The sequence below is a fragment of the Oryza sativa genome, chromosome 12 (genome assembly GCF_034140825.1).
Source record: "Oryza sativa Japonica Group chromosome 12, ASM3414082v1".
NCBI lineage: Eukaryota > Viridiplantae > Streptophyta > Magnoliopsida > Poales > Poaceae > Oryza > Oryza sativa.
Window position 1 is genome coordinate 5,455,563 of NC_089046.1, and position 21,054 is coordinate 5,476,616.

Genomic DNA, 21,054 nt, shown 5'->3' on the forward strand with positions numbered 1-21,054 from the left:
TTTTCAGAGTTCTCTGTTTTCCACCGAAAGTCCGAAACCGAGCAACGAGAGAACGATTTGCACAATTGATCCACCTGTATGCTCAAGTGTTATTCTTCATCAGATACTTCAATCTGGCTAGCTCCTTGTTATCTTTTCCCCAAATATCCTTGCTATTGTAGTACGTGTTGTCGACGACGACGACGACGCCATGTGCGCGGCGCTGGTGGCGGAGCTGCGTGAGCTGAGCGAGCGCGTGGCGGACGAGCGGGAGTACGCGCAGACGGGGCGCGCGTGCGTGCTCGCCGGCATGAGCTCGCACGGGCAGCAGCGCGCCTCGTCGGTGCAGCTCGCCAAGGGGAGTTCCGTGTACGGGTGTTCGTCCGCGTTCGCGACACCGGAGATGCAGAGGATGGAGAAGCTCTCGGTGATTTTACCGCCGTCTTCTTTCACTCAGACGCTGAGCAAAATGCCATAGTGAACTTTTGTGATGGCTGAAAACATTGGAAGAGAGGTGGTTGATGAGACAACAAGATGTGGTGAAACACTTACGTTTTGTTAGGTTGGATAATTTCGTGTTTTGAGAGTCATCGTTTTAAGAACTTTTATTTGCATGTGAGAACAGTTAAATCCAAACTATTTATGTGCATTTCTTTTTATACTGGTGTTGCTAATATCGCTTGCGTAGTTGCGTTGAGTCTTGAGACAACAACGGTAGCATGGTGGATGCTTAATTTGCGCGGCCATATCGCCACGACGTCCCGACTGAGCGTAGCGTAGTGACCACCGTCGAAGACGTATAGTCGCCAACTCTCCATATCATCGTGGTAGGCTCTCATACCATTGTTAACAAATTATCCTCTCGCTCGATTTCGATGCAAGAACAATAAATTGGGAAAATAAAGAGTAAATTTCACTTTAAGCCATCTTTATTAGCTAAATTTCCGCAATAAACTAGAGGTAAATCAATATTTTCACTAACACTTTTCTGTCTCCCCTCCTTTAATGAAAGGAAAAAGTACGAATTACCCCCCTCCCCCCGGGAACTATCGCGGTCGTCCGAATTACCCCCTGAACCATAAAACCGGACATTCTTCACCCCCAACTATACAAATCGGACGAATTACCCCCTCGACTCAATCCGCGGTGGTTTTGGTCTGCGTGGCGTTCGCATGGCAGTCCAGTCAACATTTTCATTTTTTAAAACATAGTGAGCCCACCTGTCATATATACACACTCTCTCTCCCCTCTTCCCCCCTCTCTCTCACTCTTCCTCTCTCTCTTCTCTCTCTCACTCTCTCACGGTCAAAGGCAGGCGGGGGCAGCGGCTGAGGGCGGCGGCCTCGGCGTGGAGGTGGCGGCGGCGGGGGCGGCGGAGGCGCCGCCGGTGGTGGTGCTGCCGCCGCGTCGCCGCTCGGCCTAGACAGCGGCGGGCGGAGGCGGCTGGGGGCGGTGGGCGCGGAGCCGAGGCCGCGGCTAGCGGGCGCGGAGGCGAGGCCGGCGGCGGGCGGCGGGCGGCGGGTGGGGGCGAAGGCGGCTGCGGGTGGCGGGCGAGGCGCGGAGGCCGGCGGCGTAAGGCAGCGCACGGGGCAGGAGGTGGACGGACGCCGTCGCGCGGGGGCGCGGGACGCGAAATGGTGCTCGACGGCGCGCGCAATGGTGCTCGACGCGGAGGTGGGAACGTCCGAACGTGCTCACCGCCGGCCGCGAAATGGTGCTCGACAGCGCGCACATCACGAAGCTCCGTGTGTCGTCCCATGCCGACGCCGGCGGCGACGGAGACGGTGCGGCACGGCGACGACGGCCCGTCCCCTCGCCGACGAGGAGCTGCTGCTGGCGGACGCCGTGGCTCCTGACACCGCCGTCGTTTCATCTTAGGCTCGGGATGGTGGTGGAGAAGGGGAGGTGACGGCGACCTCGGATGGCTCCACCGCGCAGGACCACGATGACGACGACGCTGGAGCCGCCGCGGGCTGCCGTGCTCGCCGAGAGAGGGAGAGAGAGAGAGTGAGAGAGAGAGAGGGGAAGATTGGAGAGAGAGAGAGTATATGACAGGTGGGCCCCACTATGTTTAAAAAAAATGAAAATGCTGACTGGGCTGCCACGCGTGCGCCACGTAGACTAAAACCACCGCGGATTGGGTCGGGGGGTGGGGGGTAATTCATCCGGCTTGTATAGTTGGAGGGTGAAGAATGTCCAGTTTTATTGTTAGAGGATAATTCGGACGACCGCGATAATTCGGGAGGTAATTCATACTATTTCCTTAATGAAATCGGCAGAGCTCTTACCCTCGAAAAAGAAGAGTATCCATCCTTTACACTTTATACCAGGCTTAGATATTTTGGACTGTCATGTTGGCTTTGACCCAAGAACGACACGGGTTGTGCTACAAACTTTTCATTTTTTCTGCCATCGAGAATCGACGAGGGCTTCCACTGCAATCAAAGCCCTAGCCATGGAGTATCAAAATACGGAATTATTTTTTTTTAGAAAACCTTTATCGATGGAGACGATCTCTATTGGAACTTTCCTTTGTATACAAACTTTTAATAAATAAACTTTGCAAAGTTTTAATGCATAAATTTTGTGCATAGACATTTTTTGAGAGGAGATTCCAAACGAATTAAATATAGTCAGAAAATTTCTATTCAAAATCAATGAATTTTTAAGGGCATATCTAAAAAATCTATCGCAAGTTGTTTAATTTTGGATGAAAAAGCTTCCAAACGTCTCTATATGCTTGGACTGAAATTAAGTGCAACTAACATGGTAACTAACTCGAATTGTATCCTTTTAGGTGTATACGAAAATTGACAGCAACGGATCCGGTCAGAGTAGAAAATTCGTGGAAGGGTAGACTACTAGACTTGCAAGGTTGGACGACTGTATTGCATCCATCCATCCACGAGACTTTCGGTTCCATCGGCCCATCGGCTTCGTTGCGTTGTTTGGGCGTGGTCGGCCGTAGTTCTTCAGCTGCAATCCTCCTGTGAGTTCATCTTAATCTTTTGAGCTCGGATTTGTTCCCAGTTGTTTTTTTTATTGATGCCGACGCACTTGTTGGGCTAAATTGTGTTGGCGTGAAGAGATCCCGATCTAGCTAGCTATATGCATGCTTACCCTGTGCATTCATATGGTCTCTGGTCTGATTGCTACTCCCTCCGTCCCACAATATAAGTGATTTTGATTTTTTACTTGCAACATTTAACCACTCGTCTTATCCAAATTTTTTTTGCAAATATAAAAAACGAAAAGTTGTGCTTAAAGTATTGTAGATAATAAAGTAAGTCACAAATAAAATAAATAATAATTTCAAAAAATTTTGAATAAGACGAGTGGTCAAACGTTGCAAACAAAAATTCAAAATCCCTTATATTGTGGGACGGAGGGAGTAATTAATTTTGACAGTACCTTTTTATTTGACGTGAAATCTTGATAGTAGTATTTCTTTTGCTTCTCGTAGGCAAAACTTATATCTTGTTATCCATTTTTCCACCCAGTTCTCCCTGAGGAATCTTATATTATATTATATTATATTATATTATATTATATTATATTATATTATATTATATTATATTATATTATATTATATTATATTATATTATATTATATTATATTATATTATATACTAAAAGTCCATTAAACTTCCTACAAACGCTCTCAAGCCACCACGTGAGACTCCTATAAACGCTATTAGGCCGCCACATGGCTCTATCTAATCCAACCGTCGATTTTCACTTAAATTGGTGGACCCAATATTTTAATCCAACCGTCGATTTTCACTTAAATTGGTGGACCCAATATTTTAGACCATTAGATTATATTTCACTTAAATCGGTGGACCTGATATTTTAAACCATTAGGTTAGATGTATTTTGTTTTAAAGAAACTAATTCCTTATACTCTGTTACGTATATAGGAGTGCCCCCAGCCGACGTAGTACACCCTCTCATTCTCCCTTTCTTTTTTTCTAATCTAATTAAGTTAGTCAAAAGATATGCACCATAATTTTGAGAATGCTACTCACAAATAGAGTCGTTTTTTATTTTTGAAAATGCAAGTCTAATTTAGCTATAATTATTTGTAAGTGATATGTAATTATATTTTTAATTTATTTATATTTTTATGTCTGTGCACACGTACAGGACGGGTGGGTGTGGGCCTTCCTTTTCTCAATTTTTTGAAGAAAAATCTAATCAAATGGCAGAAATTAACCATATATATGGTTATATATGTGCGCGTCATCTATTAGATCTACTAGCAATAGGCACGCGCTACGCTGCGTGTAAATAAAGAAGGAATCAAAATAAGCTTAAGGTATTCAAACAAACTAATGAGATATAACACATATCACAATTCTATTGTAACATTTAAATGTTGTAAGACATCGTTACAATTTATGAGAAAAATACCATTTCAACTCAACATGGCTGAAAATTCCAAATCGTATAGACCTCTGATTGTTTTTGTTTACTGGCTTATCAACAAATTGGAAAGAGAATTAGATCATGGCCCAAACAACCTACTTGGAAATGGTACTAAAGCAATTAAGTTTCAGATAAACTTCACCTATAGTGGAAAATGGGCAACACAAATCCTTAAACAATCATATAGCTCATTAGCTTGAATGGCCAAGCAACTAAATCAAAATCAAAATCAAAATATAATTGCTTCATCCATTTACATAAATATGGAGTCAAATTGTGACAGGCGGCAATCACAGAAACAGTTCCACGACTAACAATATGTCAGAATATCTTAAAGCATGTTGTATAGGATGGCAAAACCTTATTTCATTGCACCTATGGACTAACTTGAAACCCAGTAGAGTTCTAATCAAATTTGCAGCTTCAACAATGTCATATATATAAGTAATTCGTAGGCCAACAAAATAAGGCTTGGGTAATTCTCACTTACCAATAGTACAATACTAACATCTATGACATTTGACGGATGCTTGGAATACAGGATGGTACTAAAAACAATTATTGCAGAGGAGATAATGTAGTTGAGCTCAACTGCATCTTTTGCCAAAAACAAATAAAGATATCTTATCCTCCATAATCTCTTTTGGTTGTATCTGCCAAGGCAAAATATCAATTAATCTACACCATATACAATTATTATGTATTATTTTGAAGGTTAACATTGTATTAACTCTATTACACAAAAACATTTTATTAACACAATATTATTTGCAGAAAAAATGAAGTAAAACAATTGGCAGTGTTAATGATCTGACATGTCAGAATGTGGTATGCGGGTGCACACGAAAGATTTGGTGTTAAATCTTTAAATCTGAATGCAGGCTAACTGCAGTAAAATGATAGTCTTAATTTATACTCCCTCCGTCTCATAAAAACACTATGTCCATATTCATCCTAGGATTTGGTTTTTTATGGGACGGAGGAAGTACAAAGCAAAATGTAGGCAATTAATTGTATTGCGCATAGTACTATGTGATAATGGAACTTTGTGTAAAGGGTAAAGATACAATAGTGAGTATGGACATGAGCAAACTGCAAACTACCATCCCAAATCCCTGACTTGGCAGAATGTTATTTTTAGAAGAAAATACCTAAATTTTGAGGTGCATTAAATTACGCGAACCTTAAATTATACAAACCTGAACACAATTCATGATAATTTAAATGTAGAAGTAAGCAAGTAAATAGCATTTCAAACCATGGTCTAATAATCAAATGTAGAAGTAGGCACGACGCATATGTGATTACCCAACTGGAATAGTATCAACTGACTACTTAGGAAAAGGGAAAAAAACAGTTTAAACGATGTTGACAAAATGAAATAGTTAAATGTAATATTAAAAGATGCAGATTGGAAGCTGTAACCTGAAGCATAGCTGCATTATACTTATTTTGCAACATTGAATATGTTGTGGACATAACCAGAAGCAAACTGGCATAACTGGTGACTTGCAACATAGAAAATTTATATGCATAGAGTATTTTCAGTGCTGCTAGGACATTCCAGAGGCCTAAACTCTTGTGTCAAGGCAGAGGAGAAAATTAGATGCTTGCACTCTTCATCATTTACACATTAAATTATAAAAATATCAGGCATGCTGAAAGTTTTTTTTTTTTTGGCAGAATGTAAGTTTGTAGGATAGTATTAAATAACTACCTGTCAGAATGTTTTGTTTATGAATATGTGGCAGCAGGTTGAGTTGTCTGAAACACCACCAAGCAATGAAAAAACAACCATAAGCTTCATTTCGTCTATGATCTTAATTACCAACTTTCTTTGTTGAACTGGACCAACACAACAAACCACATAAATCCGGTGAAGTAGTAATAATTTTGTTGCAACAAATTAGACATCAATAAAGGATTTGCACACCGTCTATCGAAGTGTTATGCTCCCAGTATCAGAGCTAGGGCTTTTGATGTCAGTACTGGGCTATTGGCTGGTACCTAAGCACTGCTAATAAAAAGAATATCCTTCCATTGCATATCCTGTTTGTAGAATGCTCTCATATAACATATAATCTTTATACTTATAGCCTTGTAGTAATACCTAGCATGGTTTTCTTTTTTCTTCCTGATGTCATTCTATCAAGGGGTGTCATACAATGCAGCAACAAAACCAATAACCATGGAACTTCTGATAGCTAAATTCATATGAAGTAATCTGAACTCAAGAAAAACTCAACATAATCTAAATCTCGCAGCCCTGCTTAAGAGAGGAGAAAGCTCGATAGCTTGCTCAGCATGACGGTAGATGCGCAGCATGGAAGTCGTCCTCTCTATAATCTGTGACCTACACCTCATCCTAGCCCATCAGTTTCTCCACAGAACCTAAGGCAAGATGGGGGATTATGTAAAAACACCAGCAAACGCAATGCAAATGCTCAATGGCGAGTCAAAACCATTGCCTTACCTTATGGATTTTGTGCTAAATGTATGCACAAAACGATTGTGGTTGAAAGGGTATCAAAAGGATTCACCAGAAAGGAAACCAATGGTCGCAAGTGACTCCAGTGATCGGATCAACCAGTGGGGAGGCCGAGACCATCGATTCCGCTGACCCCCAAACCGGATCTGTAGCTCACCGATGACTCCAGTGATCGGATCCACCAGTGGGGAGGCCGAGACCATCGATTCCAATGACCCCAAACCGGATCTGTAGCTCACCGAGGATAGGGAGAGGAAGAGGAAGGCGGTAGTGGTCTGGAGATGAGAGGGGAGAAGAGGGCAGCGATGGCTTGATGGCCTCGTGACCCTTCCTTCCTCCGGATGGCTAGATCCACTGGCAAGGAGGGCGGCGCCAGCGCAACGACAATAGGAGGAGGGTGAGGCGACGATGGCACAAAGCGAGGGGAGGAATAGCCGAGGAGGGCGAGGCGGCGCGCGTGAGAGAGGAGTGCGAGGCCGGGCTGGGCTGAGTGCGGCTAGGGTTTTCTTCTCTTGATCTGCTCAAAAAAAAATCTGGACCATCCAATATGCTTTCGCCGATCCTATGGCTCAGGAAGAGCAGCCACATGAACGGCCGGATGGATCTTAATCCCGCGATCGAGTGGATGGCATTAATTCGAACTAAAACGTGATTAGCAGCAAAAGAAGGTGTTTTCTAGAAAAAACAATGACGTGGCATGGCTAACTCTCCACCATTCCCACGATCTTTAAGTAAACAAATATTTCAAAATAGTCCATCCCCTAATCTCTTTCAAGTTTGACTAAGTTTATAGACAAATATAGTAATATTTATAATACTAAATTAGTTTCATCAAATCAATAATTGAATATATATATTCATAATAAATTTGTCTTGGGTTTAAAATATTACTATTTTTTCTATAAACTTGTCAAACTTAAAGCAGTTTGACTTTTACTAGAGGCAAAACGTCTTATAGCCTGAAATAGAGGGATTTCTTTAATTTTATCGGGAAAAAATCCAGAAGAAACGTACATATATACAGAGGCATGAGAGAAAGAATACTAGGTGAAAGGAATGCACATAGACAACATGATTTTTTCCATATCCTACGACTATTCATTAGGAATATAAGTACATACGTGCACAGTGAAAGTACACGTAAACGTAAACGACAGGAGGCGAGAAGAAAAAACGTGCATACCAACAAAATTACTTTTTTCTCCAAATTCTCAAATTAAAAATTGTTAATAAAATATTTGGTTGGTATTTTAGGAGCGGGAAATATACATGATACATATATGGATGTGATATTTTAGCAAATTATCTTGCTATAATATAACCCCTTAAATATTAATATGTCAGGCTTAACTGATTGGCATGTCATACACCCTGCTTACTTGACCATTGATAATAAATAGCAGGTGTTGATAATGAACTAGGTACTAGACTATTATGTTGTCAAAGAGTAAATAATAATGATGAAAGTGGTACATTTCTTTAGAAATACTCCCTCCATCCCAAAAAGACTCAATTCTTAGGTTTCCGTGTCCAACATTTGACCGTCCGTCTCTTATATGAAATTTTTTTATGATTAGTATTTTCAGATGATAAAATATGAATAATATTTCATGCATGATTTATATTTTTAAATTTTTTCATAATTTTCTCAAATAAGATAGACGGTGAAACGTTAGACACGGAAACTCAAGAATTTAGTTTTTTTGGACAGAGGGAGTGTTTTTTTTAATAGTGTTGAATGAAGAAGAAATATTACATAATAGTACCGATTAACACCTTAATATCAAAATGTGTCTACTTTATACTACAAATCAACTCAAAACTTAATTAAAAAAACCATTTTCATCATCTATATCTTCTCTCTAAGCACCAAGCATAGAAAACCAAGATTGCTATGCTATCGTAAGTATCGTACGTTCACACATATGGTTAAATTGAAGTGGCTCCAATGAGAGGCCACCATTAGCAATAGAGCTCAATTGGGCTACTTACCGATGTTGTTCTTTTTAAATGAACTAAGAGTTAAAATGATGCACCACGTTGGTCTTAAGGGGTATGGATATGTTAATGCGGGATCCATGTTTCAACACATTAGAGAAGAAAGCCATGACAGCTAAGGTCGACTATGTCCATTAACCAATATAAGGGAATTTTTGAAATATTTATACATAGATTTGGCCATAAGTGAGACAAAGACAATTCAATATAAAGCGGAGATGAATTTTATTTTTTCAAAGATGTATTGAGTTCAGTTGACGGTACAGATACAATGATAATAAATAGTATTGGTTGGCAAGTTTAAATACAATCGATAAAAAGTATGTTTTTTTTCACTCTGAGAGGCATTCTTATCATTTAGTATATCAAAGTCTATAGTTTATTTCATGACATAGATTATTTTTCTGAAGATTATAAGATAGTCTACTGTCGTTTTAGTAAATTTGATGAGTTAAAAACAATAAATAAATAAATAAAACAATAAATAAATAAATTTGACGAGTACCTTTCATATTATTTGTTACAAACAATAAATAAATAAAGTGCCCGCGCAGATGCGTGGGCTTACTTTCTAGTTAATCAAAAGACCAAACATGGCAGAGGCGAGCAGTAGCACCCACCGGCGTCGATCGCAAGCTCAGATCAGCAAGATAGCCCCGCGGTCAGACGTGTGGAAGCACTTCACCTGTTTCATCGACGGAGACGGGCAAGCCAAAGCGCGGTGTAAGTATTGTCCCGTGGTGCTCCGCGCAGACACCAAGAATCACGGCACGAGCACCCTGGGGCGCACTGGAAACGCCACGAGCAACGCAAAGAAACCCCCGGCGCCGCCGAATCAGCACAACATCCAGCACCACCACCGCCGCCTTCTTCTGGCCCTGAAGCGGCGGCCAGCGGAGACCTTGCTCGGATGATCGCGCTGCACGGGTACGACCCGTCGCTCGTCGAGGACGACTACTTCAGAAGCTTCTTGCGCCGCCTCAACCCCAATTTCGAGGTGCCCTCGCGCCTTGCCATTGAGGAGATGTGCGATGCTATATTCGACGAAACAAGGAAGGACATCTTCTCCAGGCTATACGACTTCCCTAGTAAGGTCAGTATCGCGGTGGGTACGGTCAGAACCATCCAAGGGAATGTGCTGTATATGGCGTGCCACTTCATCGATGATGAATGGAATCTTCACAAGGTAATCATGGATGCTTACGTGATTGTTCCTTTTCTTGACTACCATGGCCCGTTGTTGGGAGTTGATGAAGTTTGTCTCGATCCGGATATCCGTGAATTTGCAATTAAGAAAGTTATGGTTCGTTTTTCAAACGATGAGGTTTTAAATAATCTGTTCATGATGGTATGGGAAACAAAGGACAACGATATTAACCTTGAACATGAACTGAGGAATGAAATAGAGAAAAACCAAAACTATACCAATCCAAATAGGAGAGAGCTAATTTGTACCACCTACATGGACAGTGTGATTCACTCGATTGCTAGACTGCTTATTGTGCATCAAGGATTCAAAGATGATATTATCTCTAACTTGCTGCATTTAGATTTGACTAGACAAGAGCGCCATCAGCTTCTTTCACAACTTGGTCTAGATTATCACCTATGGGCATACGATGAAAAATGGTACTCGGAATACTGTTCGTTGGAAGTTCTTCGCAATAAAGTCTCTTCATTAACGGATTCAGTGTTTGAAGAACTATCGTATATGCTTTGGAGAGAAATATACCGTTCCATTCAAAGGATTTCTGCCCCCGATTGTCACACTTCATCAAATCTGTCTCATAGAATTATTTAAGCTGAGGGAAGTTTTTAAGGATCAAAAAGCACGGGCAAGTGGAGAGAATGCAATTTCTTACAATGAATCTAATGGCTTTCCTGGCGCCAAAGATGGCAACTATGTTGCAGACGTTCTTGGAGAAGCAATGGTCGCTATAGAGAAGGCTATACAAGATTCCTACCCGGTCTGGTCTATACCACTTGTACTTGATCCTCGGTACAAACTCGCACGCACAAAATTTATTTTCCAAACAGCCTTCGGCACCGAGGCTGCAGCCGATTATATCTCTAAGGTAACACAAAATATCACTAAGCTATACTCTGACTATGTTGAAGATCATGGTAGTGCCATGAATGTGGTGGCCGTTAGCAGCACTGATCCACTGCAACAAGCATGGGATGAGCACTGCCGAGGAGAAGCCCAAACAGACCTCGACCGTTATCTGAAGGATGAGCTAGTCCATGATCCAACATCAGGTTTTGATATTCTCAACTGGTGGAAGGTTCACGGGTCGGTTCTCTATCCAACGGTGGCTTTAATGGCGGGGGATGCTTTGGCTATGCCCACATGCAGTAAGCCTTCTGCTGAGCAAATCGCACACATCACGAGCATCGTTCGCGGTTACTCCAAGAAAAGGTTCGCATACTGTCACAGCGTATTATTGTCAGATTAATACTCCAAGAATGTGTGCATTGACAAGCCCGGGTGCATCAATGTCAGATTATGAGCTGATAATCTTGAGAGAAGATATATTTATAGTTCTTGTAATTAGCTTTTTTGCATTCTGCTTTGCAGCGCCAAACTCTGTCTCTCTCATGTTTCTTCAGTTTACTGTTCAAGTTCAACAATCTTCAGAGAATTCTCTGCTGTTCTCTACCGAAAGTCCAAAAACCGAGTGAGCTAGAGAACGATTTGTTAATATTGATCCACCCGTCTGCTCAACTGTTCTTCTTCATCAGATATACTCCACTTCAATCTGGCTAGAGCTCCCAAATTAATACCCTTGCTGTAGCAGTGTTGTTGGTGTCTCTTCATCTGTGTTCGTTGAAAATTTGAAGGGGGCTGCTAGAACACGTCATACACTCGTACCATCAATAAGGGCACCCTCAATGGTTATCTATATGCTATCTACAAGAGATCCATGTCAGCATATTTTCCTACTTGGAAGAGATTAAATGAAGAGAGAGAGCAAAGTTATCTACTAACTTAGAGATAGTCTATAGAGAAAAACGAGGCAATGAATTAGAGAGCTATAGATACCCATGTAGACATACCATTGAAGTGATTTACTATTAATCTAGTCTATTGCTGAGATGTACATGTTTTATAGATAGCACATTACTTTACCATTGCGGGTGCTCTAATCAACGGTATAATGAGGGGCCTCATCGGTTATCCAGAACTTATTATAACCCGTAACGGCTTATTAGCGACAAAAAGTAATTTGTGTGTACAATTTTTATATATGATCTTAGCAACTTAAAAACATATGTCCACAACGTAAGCATATGTTCTTAAAAAAAAAAGTAAGCATATCCAACCATCACCCCTTAGCCCTCACATTATGTCCACAATATATCAATATATATATTTATCATTTTTATAATTCTTGATATATATTCATCTATATATTCCGCATAAAAGAGTAGGATATCATTTAATTTGTTCATCATTCAGGATTAGTATTAATAAACCTTAACTTTTTATCATTTTTTCCTACCTTAGATTCTTGCGATGCAAATATTAGCCAACAACCCAATATTTCATCTACAATTTTCTACACAGCCTACTAAATTTTATTTTTCTCCAATTGCTTGGCTAACCAGTTTTATCTATTGTTAATAACTAATATTCTTTTTACTCCTAGCTCCATTGTTGAAAAAAAAAACATGTTGAAGATGAGTATTTAGTAATTCTTGTAGTGTGGGAAATCATCACCTAGATAGTAACACCAGTGACGATTTCGATTTCGAAGATCTACAAAAATTCTTAATTTAATTATCGTTTTTGTCAACTCTCAAAGGTCAACTCCTCCTCTTGGCTTTCTTTGCTCTTGGAGAAGAATTGCTCCACCACCAACCTCTGAAAATCATATTCTGCTTTTACATCTATGTAATAAAAGAATTAGTAGAATGTTTTTTTCTAAACAACAAGATACCATGTAGGGACAGCATATTCCATCTTGAACCAGACTCAAACTTTTAAAAAAATGAAAAATAAAAAGCCCACTAATTCTGAGAAAAAAAAAATACAGCTAGCTATCACCGTTCACATTGGAATTGGATATTACACATGCGTGTGCATGTCGGGCTCCAAAACCCATTCTGCTTCAAAGAAAATGGATGAAGGTTCATCACCGGCGTCCACCTCGGCCACCGCCGCCGCCGCCGCCGCAAATTTGGAGTCCACCAGTTTCGACGACGGCAGAAGTCATAGCTCCAAGATCACGCCAATCGAGCTGGTCGTCGTCAATCCCGAAGAACCGCCACCGGCCTCTCGGTCTCGTGGTCATGGACCTCGTCGTCGATCATGGCGGCGGCGGCCATGTCCACCCCTCGCGAAGAAGGCGGCGGCCGAGTTCGTGGGCACGTTCATCCTGATCTTCGCCATGCTCTCCACCATCGTGACCGACGCGCAGCGCGGCGGCGTGGAGGGCCTCGTCGGCGTGGCGGCGTCCATCGGGCTCGCCGTGGCGGTGCTCGTCATGTCGCTCGCCCACGTCTCCGGCGCCCACATCAACCCGGCGGTCAGCGTCGCCATGGCCGCGTTCGGGCGCCTCCAGCCCGCGCACCTCCTGCCCTACGCCGCCGCGCAGGTCCTCGGCGCCGTCGCCGCCGCCGCCGCCGTCGACGGGATCTTCCATCCGGCGAGCCGAGGGTGGATGGTGAGCGTGCCCAAGGTGGGGACGGTGGAGGCGTTCTTCCTCGAGTTCGTCACCACGTTTGTTCTCCTCTTCGTCATCACCGCTGTCTCTGCCGATCCCAACGCAGTATAATTACTACCTCCGTTTTATATTATAAATTATCTTAATCATTATTTATCTATCAAATTTATATAAAAAAATATCTACAACACTAAATTAGTTTCATTAAATATGATATTGTACATTTTTTTTTGACGAGAATGATTATCGTCGGGTGACCGGCGAAAGGAGCAGAAATCGGGCGCTCCCCCTGCCCTCCGCGTGCGTGCATGCCAGGGCGCGTGCGCTCCTCCCTAGCCTACGACGTGTCCACACACACAACTCTATTGCAACAAATTATCCACATATTTTAGAAAACCCCCTATTAAGGGAATTCGTTTCATTTTTTGTTCCACCAAAAATGTTTCACCTAGTATACTCATGATGTTTCACTTTGTATAGGTTTAATGTTGAAGTGAATGAAACATTCTTTTACAACAAATCACCCACATATTTTGGAAACCCTATATTAAGGGAATTCTTTTCATTTTTTGTTCCACCAAAAATATTTCACCTAGTGTACTCACAATGTTTCACTACGTATAGATCTAATGTTACAGTGAACTGAAACATTTTTTCGCTATTTGCTGAAACATTGTTTTTAATAAGGTGAAACAACATCCGATTTAAACGATTGAAACATTTTCGATATACTTAGTGAAACAATTCCGATATACTTGGTGGAACATCGTGCAACATTTAAAAATAATTCAATAATAAGCCAACAAAAATTTCGTCGGAATAGATCCATGTGTGGTCTTGTTTTGAATATTTAATTGCAACGAATTTAATGGTGCAATCGGATCATGATTTGAATAAATAATTTAAGAGAAAAATTAGTTTAAAGTGGTTTTGCATGCATGCGTGGCACTGACGTCAGCGCCCGATTTTTCCCAATCCGAATCGAGCGCCCGATCTGTAGTCTCTTCCACTTCCATTTTTTTGATCATATACTCCCTCTGTTCCATAATATAAGGCACAACCACTTTTTTTAGATGTTCCATAATATAAGACATGCGTGCAAATATACAATTAACTATGACATTTTCTCCATTAAATTATTACTTTTTTAAATCCTCCACTCTCATATTATCTAATCTTATTGGATGCATGCGTTATATTTGTCAGAATGATTCAAGCTACAAGATAATAATTATTTCTTGGTCTTTGGGTTTAGGGCCCATTTGAATCGCAGGATTGAAAAAACGTAGAAATAGAAAATACATAGGATTTTAGTAGGAATGTAAGTGTAAAACAGAGGATTGGAAAGTGCAGAAAAAACATAGGAATGACCGTTTGATTGAACTGGAGGAAAAATGCAGGAATTGGATGAGAGAGATAGACTCAAAGGAAAGTTACCAGGAGGTTGAAGCTCTTATTAAATTTCCTCCAAAATCTCTATAGGATTGTCCATTACATAGGAATTTCAAAGAATTTGATAGGATTCAATCCTTTGTTTCAAAGGGCTTCATAGGAAATTTTCTTATAGGATTGAAATCCTCTGTAATTCCTATGTTTTTTCTCCAAATCAAAGGGGCCCTTAAGAGTGGTTGTGACTTATATTTTGGAATGGAGGTAGTATTTGTATTGTGTTGAAAAGCTAGGTTGCTATATATATATATATTATATTTGAATTAAAGTCACAATGACTAAAATATGTAACGGAGGGAGTAGCTAGATTTCCTACTACGTCACCCTATTTTCGTTAAACAAAACTACATATTTCTTCTTGTTATCTAAGAGTTTATCTTGTGTTATTACTTAATGATCTTAATTAGGATGATTATATTTTCAGGTTAAAGAGTTGATAGCAGTGGCAGTCGGTGGTACAGCGATGATGAACGTTCTTGTCGCAGGGTATGCGTGTGAAATCCTATTGTGCATTTACAACGTTCTTGTCGCAGGGTATGCGTGTGAAATCCTATTGTGCATTTACAAGTACACAGATTTGCTGAAATTCAGTTTCATATAATTCGTATTCCACCTCCTAAGTAACACTAAGAAAAATGGATAAACAGCCAATTTAATCTGTCATTATTCATCATTCACTAGTACTAGCTGTTCATGTAGTTAGACTAGATAGAAGTGTGAAAAACTACCTTTGATTTGTCTCTAGAGTTTTCTTGGTTTAGTGATTTTTGTCCTCAATTTTGGGTGACAGGCCGTCGACAGGAGCATCAATGAACCCTGCAAGAACACTTGGTACAGCCATTGTCGCAGGGAATTACACCCAGATATGGGTCTACATGGTTTCTACCCCTCTGGGTGCAATTGCTGGAACAGGGGCTTATTTTGCAATCAAGCTCTAGTTACCAACAGGTGACAAAATATTCAGATAGTGTGGACACCGGCGTAAATTTTGGGTGAATGAACATGCTTGTAGTTTTAACTTTCAACTACATATGCGTTTTTCACAAAAAGTTTTGAAACACAAAATTTTTTGAAATTCGTGAACTTAATTGGAATTGAGATATAGCTCTCATGAATTGTTCTGAAACAATAAGAGCTCCGATTGTTCTGAAATCCGAAATTGTGTAGTTTGCCCAAAAAAAAAAGAAGAAAGATGATGACTTCATACATCTCGGCCCAAACTCTGAGAGCCCAATTAATAGTGTAAACGGCCCAAACAGCGAGATTGTTGTTTACTAGCACTACTTTTGATGGTAACTGTAAGTCTGCAACCCTAGTTTGGTGTATTAATTTTGTTCATGTGCTTTAGTGTTTTCGGTTTTTTTCCCTAAATTTTTTAGACGAATCAGCGTCCTATTAACTCTTGCTAATGGTGTTAAATGTGAGGTAAAAAGACAAGTATACCCTTCATATTTTCTTATGTTTTTTTTACTCCACTTTCACATTTGCCTCTATTTTGAGATACATAATTTTGCGCATGAACTTTGGTCATGTTTCAAACTGATTCTTCCCATGTTTTAAATTTAACCCAAATTTTGGCAAACGTAATAAAATTTTGATATAATTAAGATTACTGCTTCAGTATGGCTCTTTGTATTTAATTTTACTGCTACAGTATGGCATCAATAGATTTACATTTTAATTTACTTCTGAATTTGTACCAAACTTGAATTTAAAAGTCCATTCCAAGTCTTATATAAAAACCAACTGGTTGAATATTTCTGTTTGTTTTCGCTTACAGAGACTAGACAGATCGTTGTAGTTTCCAATTTATCCTGCTAGTTATTACTGGGCAACCAACATGAGTACAAAACAATATCATGATTTCCACCGCTTGATTTTTTTAGATAATGGTATTAAATCCGGCCTTTTGCTTCAACGAATCTACAGCCAATTATTTTCACGCCGCTTGATGATTTGAACTGAGCAACCAATGTGATTTTTATTATTGCCATAAACTAGAAAGGAGAAACAAAAGGACACCAGCTCCCTCCTTAATTGAATTGCCGCCTCCGCTCGCTGGAGGCCTGGAGCTGCCATGTTTGTGTTAAGAAACTACGGGTGATCTCATCCACCCAAGGAAATAGGAACAACGGTTCCTATCTAACCGGTAGAGAAGAGGAGATCGCTCCTCTCTCTCCCTTTAGCGTCCCTCTCGACAACCGACATGATGTTCCCAAACATCGTATCCCCTGCGGTTGACACCGCTTCACATTGTATAAATGTACTGTTGATCAATGAGAAATCTATCGATTCGCTCTATTTGTGTTCAATTCTCTCTCTCGCTCAATCAATTCTATCCACATTCAACACGTTATCAGCACTTTTGCCCTCGCGAAGGAGATCGCAAAGTGAAAGAAGGAAGAAACATTGCTTTTGATCTAACAGAAAAGCGAACAGAAGTTGATCAATGAGAAATCTATCGATTCGCTCTATTTGTGTTCAATTCTCTCTCTCGCTCAATCAATTCTATCCACATTCAACACGTTATCAGCACTTTTGCCCTCGCGAAGGAGATCGCAAAGTGAAAGAAGGAAGAAACATTGCTTTTGATCTAACAGAAAAGCGAACAGAAGAATCATCAGAGAAGGTACGATGCCTACCTTTCATTGGATCATGGATGCCGTTCTCGGCCTCCCTCGCCATCAGCGCGCACGCCGGCTTCGCCATCTTCTTCGTCGATCGATGAGGAGGACGCGCCGGGGATCCCGCGGAGGCAGGGCTAGGGTTGGTGGCCGCCGCCACTCACAACACCCCCCCTCCCCCCCCCGCCCGTCCCTGTCGCACCTCCTCCTCCGCCTCCGGTTGCCGAAGCACCTCGCCGGATCCTTGTGCAAGGGGTACAGTACTGTGCCCACCATGGATGGACGGCGGTGGTGACAATGCCCGGCGAGCCGTGTGAACTCCCACTGGAAATGGAGTCGCTGCCGGCCCCGTTCGTCGCCACTCCGTCACCACCAACCGCTCCTTCCCCACCTCCATCAACGTCGCAGCCAACGCCAAGCTTTCAACGCTACCCCACTCCCGCGCCACCAGGATTCGGCCGTACCGGAACCATGGCGGCGCGCAAAGGGGAGCCGCCCCTCTTTACACCGTCTCCAACATGTCGCCACGCTGGAGCCACCGCTGCACGCCGTCCCGGCCTCCGCCATACGTTCATCGCCGTTTCCCATGGCTCCCAAAGCCGCACGATACCAAATGGCGTGGGGGGGGGAACGGTATTCGGGTCCGGCCGGTCTCTGACTCTGATGAGGAGTCGGGATCGTCGGCCTAAAGCCGGCCGGCATGCCGCCGGCCGATGAGGGGGACACGGCGGCGGCGGCGGATGGTGGATGGCGGTGGTGGAGGTGGTGGTGGATGGGAGGTGGCGGTGGAGGCGTGAGGCTGCGGTGGAAATGGAGGCGGTGGCGGCGGTAGAAGGTGGAGACGGCGGTGGAGTCGGCGGCGCCCCCAACGGCGCCGTCGGCGATGCCCCCCATCGGCGGCGCACCTCGGCGGCGTCGGCCGCGCCCCCAACGGCGGCGTCGGCGTGGTGCCCCACGGCGGCGTCGGCGGCGTGCCCCACGGCTGCGGTGGCAACGGAACGGCGAGGGCGGCGGCGAAATGCATGGTAGCGGCGGCGGAAATCCCGCGGGGGGCGGTTAGGGTTCTAACCCTAACTCCCCCCCGACGCCCCCCCCCCCCCCCCCCCGGCCTTTTGCTGTCGGGCCTAATGAGCCGCGCCCTAGCGCCCCGCTGCCCCTTTTTGCCGGCCCAATGCCGCACAGTGGTGGGCCGATTCCTTTAGATTTCGGCCCACCACCCATTTTATCATTTAAATTTAGTTTTTAATTTTATTTTTAGCAGCAATTACATTTTAGTCCCTATGTTTTATGTAATTTAGTCGAAGCAGTTTATCAGTTGTACAAACAATTATGTAATGGTCCTATAGACCACTGATGTTACGTGTTTATTAACATAGGTGTTTATTTAAATACCCTGTTTCACTAAATTTATTTGTTGTCTTAATAACATGCCTTTTGCATATTATTTCAAGACACGCTCTACTTTCTCGCTTTATTAATTTACAAAATTCTATAAATTTTGTATTTTGATTTAGCAAATTCTCTTAATTATGTACAACATAATTAATGGAGGATTTAATGCATGTTCCACTTCACACTTTGACTTGGAAATTAATCACATGTCGATGGAGTCCTATACTTTGGTCATATCGACCATAACTTAGGCAGCGAGTATCTCGCCAATCATCAAGTGGTCTACATTCTGAGATGATTACCCGATGGAGTCCTACAAATTGACCGCACTGGTCATAACCTAGGCAGCGAGCATTTCGCCCATCTCACAGAGGTCTACATCTCACGATGATTACCCACATGTGTTATTTTTCGAGAATATGTTTTGAAAAATGAGATTATTTAAAATTTGGTTGAACACAAGGTAGTGGAGTCCCAAACATTGGCTGCGGTATATTCATAAGAATGTATTTGCCTGGAGACCGTGTTTTAGGTAGCAAGTATAACTTGCCCACTATTAAGAGATCTACTCCACTGTTTAATTACTTGGAGATTATCCACATTGTGCCACCTAATTTCGAATTCTAACTCAAAATTGCCAGGTCTATTACCTGCATTTTTCGAAACATTACAAAATATGAAGTTTTACATTACGCATTGAGATTACAACCTTAATATCATGTTTTTATTAATTTACCTCTGTAAATTGATAATGTTAACCATGATTGTAGGGACATGGCAACAAAAGAGTTCGACGAACTCGCCCTTGATGGGACTAACTATCCCATCTGGGCTTCCGATATCAAAATCAATTTTGCCTCTCGGGGGATTTTAAATACAATTGAGGAACCCAATGATGGGGATCCGGCAATTGAGCCCAGGAAGCTCAATACAACCTTTTTCTTTTGAGACTCTACATTTACAAGGATCTCAAACATGAATACATGTTAGAGACGAGCCCTCTCAACCTTTGGAAAGCTCTTAAAGAGCGTTATGATCAGCAAAAGGAACTCATTTGGCCTGAGGCTAATTATGAGTGGGTACATTTATGCCTACAGGACTTTAAAACTGTGGCAGAATACAACCATGATGTTCATAACATTTGCTCCAGGTTGAGTTTTATGAACAAGAGTCAATGGAAGCAGAGAAGATAGAGAAAACTCTATCAACTATGCTTCCGGAGGACAGGATACTGACTCAACAGTATCGCGCTAACAATTTCCAGAAACATTCTCTGCTTATACATACATTGACTCAGGCAGAAAGACACCATGAGCTTTCTTTAAAGAATGCCCAACAGCACCCACCGGGCTCTGCTCCACTGCCTGAGGTGCACTTCAATGTACAGAATAATGCTGAGAATAAGAAAGGATTCCAGGGAAATTCTTCGAATAATCCTAAGAATCTGACTGGAAAGCGCAAACGCAACAATAACAGGCACAAATTCAAGGGTCGAAAGAAAGGAAAAGGGAAGGGTAAGGCACCACAACCTCGTAGCAATGGCAACAAGCATTGTAACAGGTGTGGATCTAACACTCATGTCGCTAAAGATTGCCGCATCCTGAAACATCTTGTTCTCTTGTACCAAAAACCCCTCAAGGAAAAAAAATCTTCTGAGAACCCAAGATTTGAAGCCCACTTCAATCTTACACATGAAGAGCGCCCTGAGGTTGCAAGTTCTCACTAGGCTCCTGTTGAATCAGAGAGCAACCTCAATGTTCTCCCAAAAGATGTCGCTCCACTCTCTACGATGGACGATATGTTCATCGAATACTGCTCAACGGACCCACTTGGAGATTTGCAATGATCTCGGTGCGTCCCACTTGGAGATGAAGCTGCTCTTATCTCAGTGTGCTTGAAACAGTATATTGATATCCTATAAGTTTGCCAAACAATATTGGTTGTAATAAGTATATAAGTACAAACTCCCTTATATTGTAAGGTTGTATGGCTTGCTAGTCATTAGAGTATGTATTTTTAACATATGTAAA

General features: G+C 42.0%; 2 long non-coding RNA genes and 1 other non-coding gene across 3 annotated transcripts; 1 reads left to right on the plus strand and 2 right to left on the minus strand.

Moving 5' to 3' along the window:
- Window positions 1-4,629: 4,629 nt before the first annotated feature.
- On the minus strand, window positions 4,630-7,372 carry LOC9270080 (uncharacterized). The gene is made up of 3 exons (XR_010738559.1): window positions 6,880-7,372; window positions 6,124-6,797; window positions 4,630-5,059 (listed from the first exon to the last, which is right to left on the minus strand). It is a non-coding gene; the product is annotated as an uncharacterized lncRNA (long non-coding RNA).
- Window positions 7,373-12,758: 5,386 nt separating this feature from the next.
- Window positions 12,759-18,718, minus strand: LOC136354787 (uncharacterized). Its single transcript, XR_010738551.1, has 2 exons — window positions 17,651-18,718; window positions 12,759-13,647 (listed from the first exon to the last, which is right to left on the minus strand). It is a non-coding gene; the product is annotated as an uncharacterized lncRNA (long non-coding RNA).
- LOC4351744 (uncharacterized) lies at window positions 15,434-16,019 on the plus strand. The gene is made up of 2 exons (XR_010738552.1): window positions 15,434-15,494; window positions 15,799-16,019. It is a non-coding gene; the product is annotated as an uncharacterized protein (transcript).
- Window positions 18,719-21,054: the final 2,336 nt, after the last annotated feature.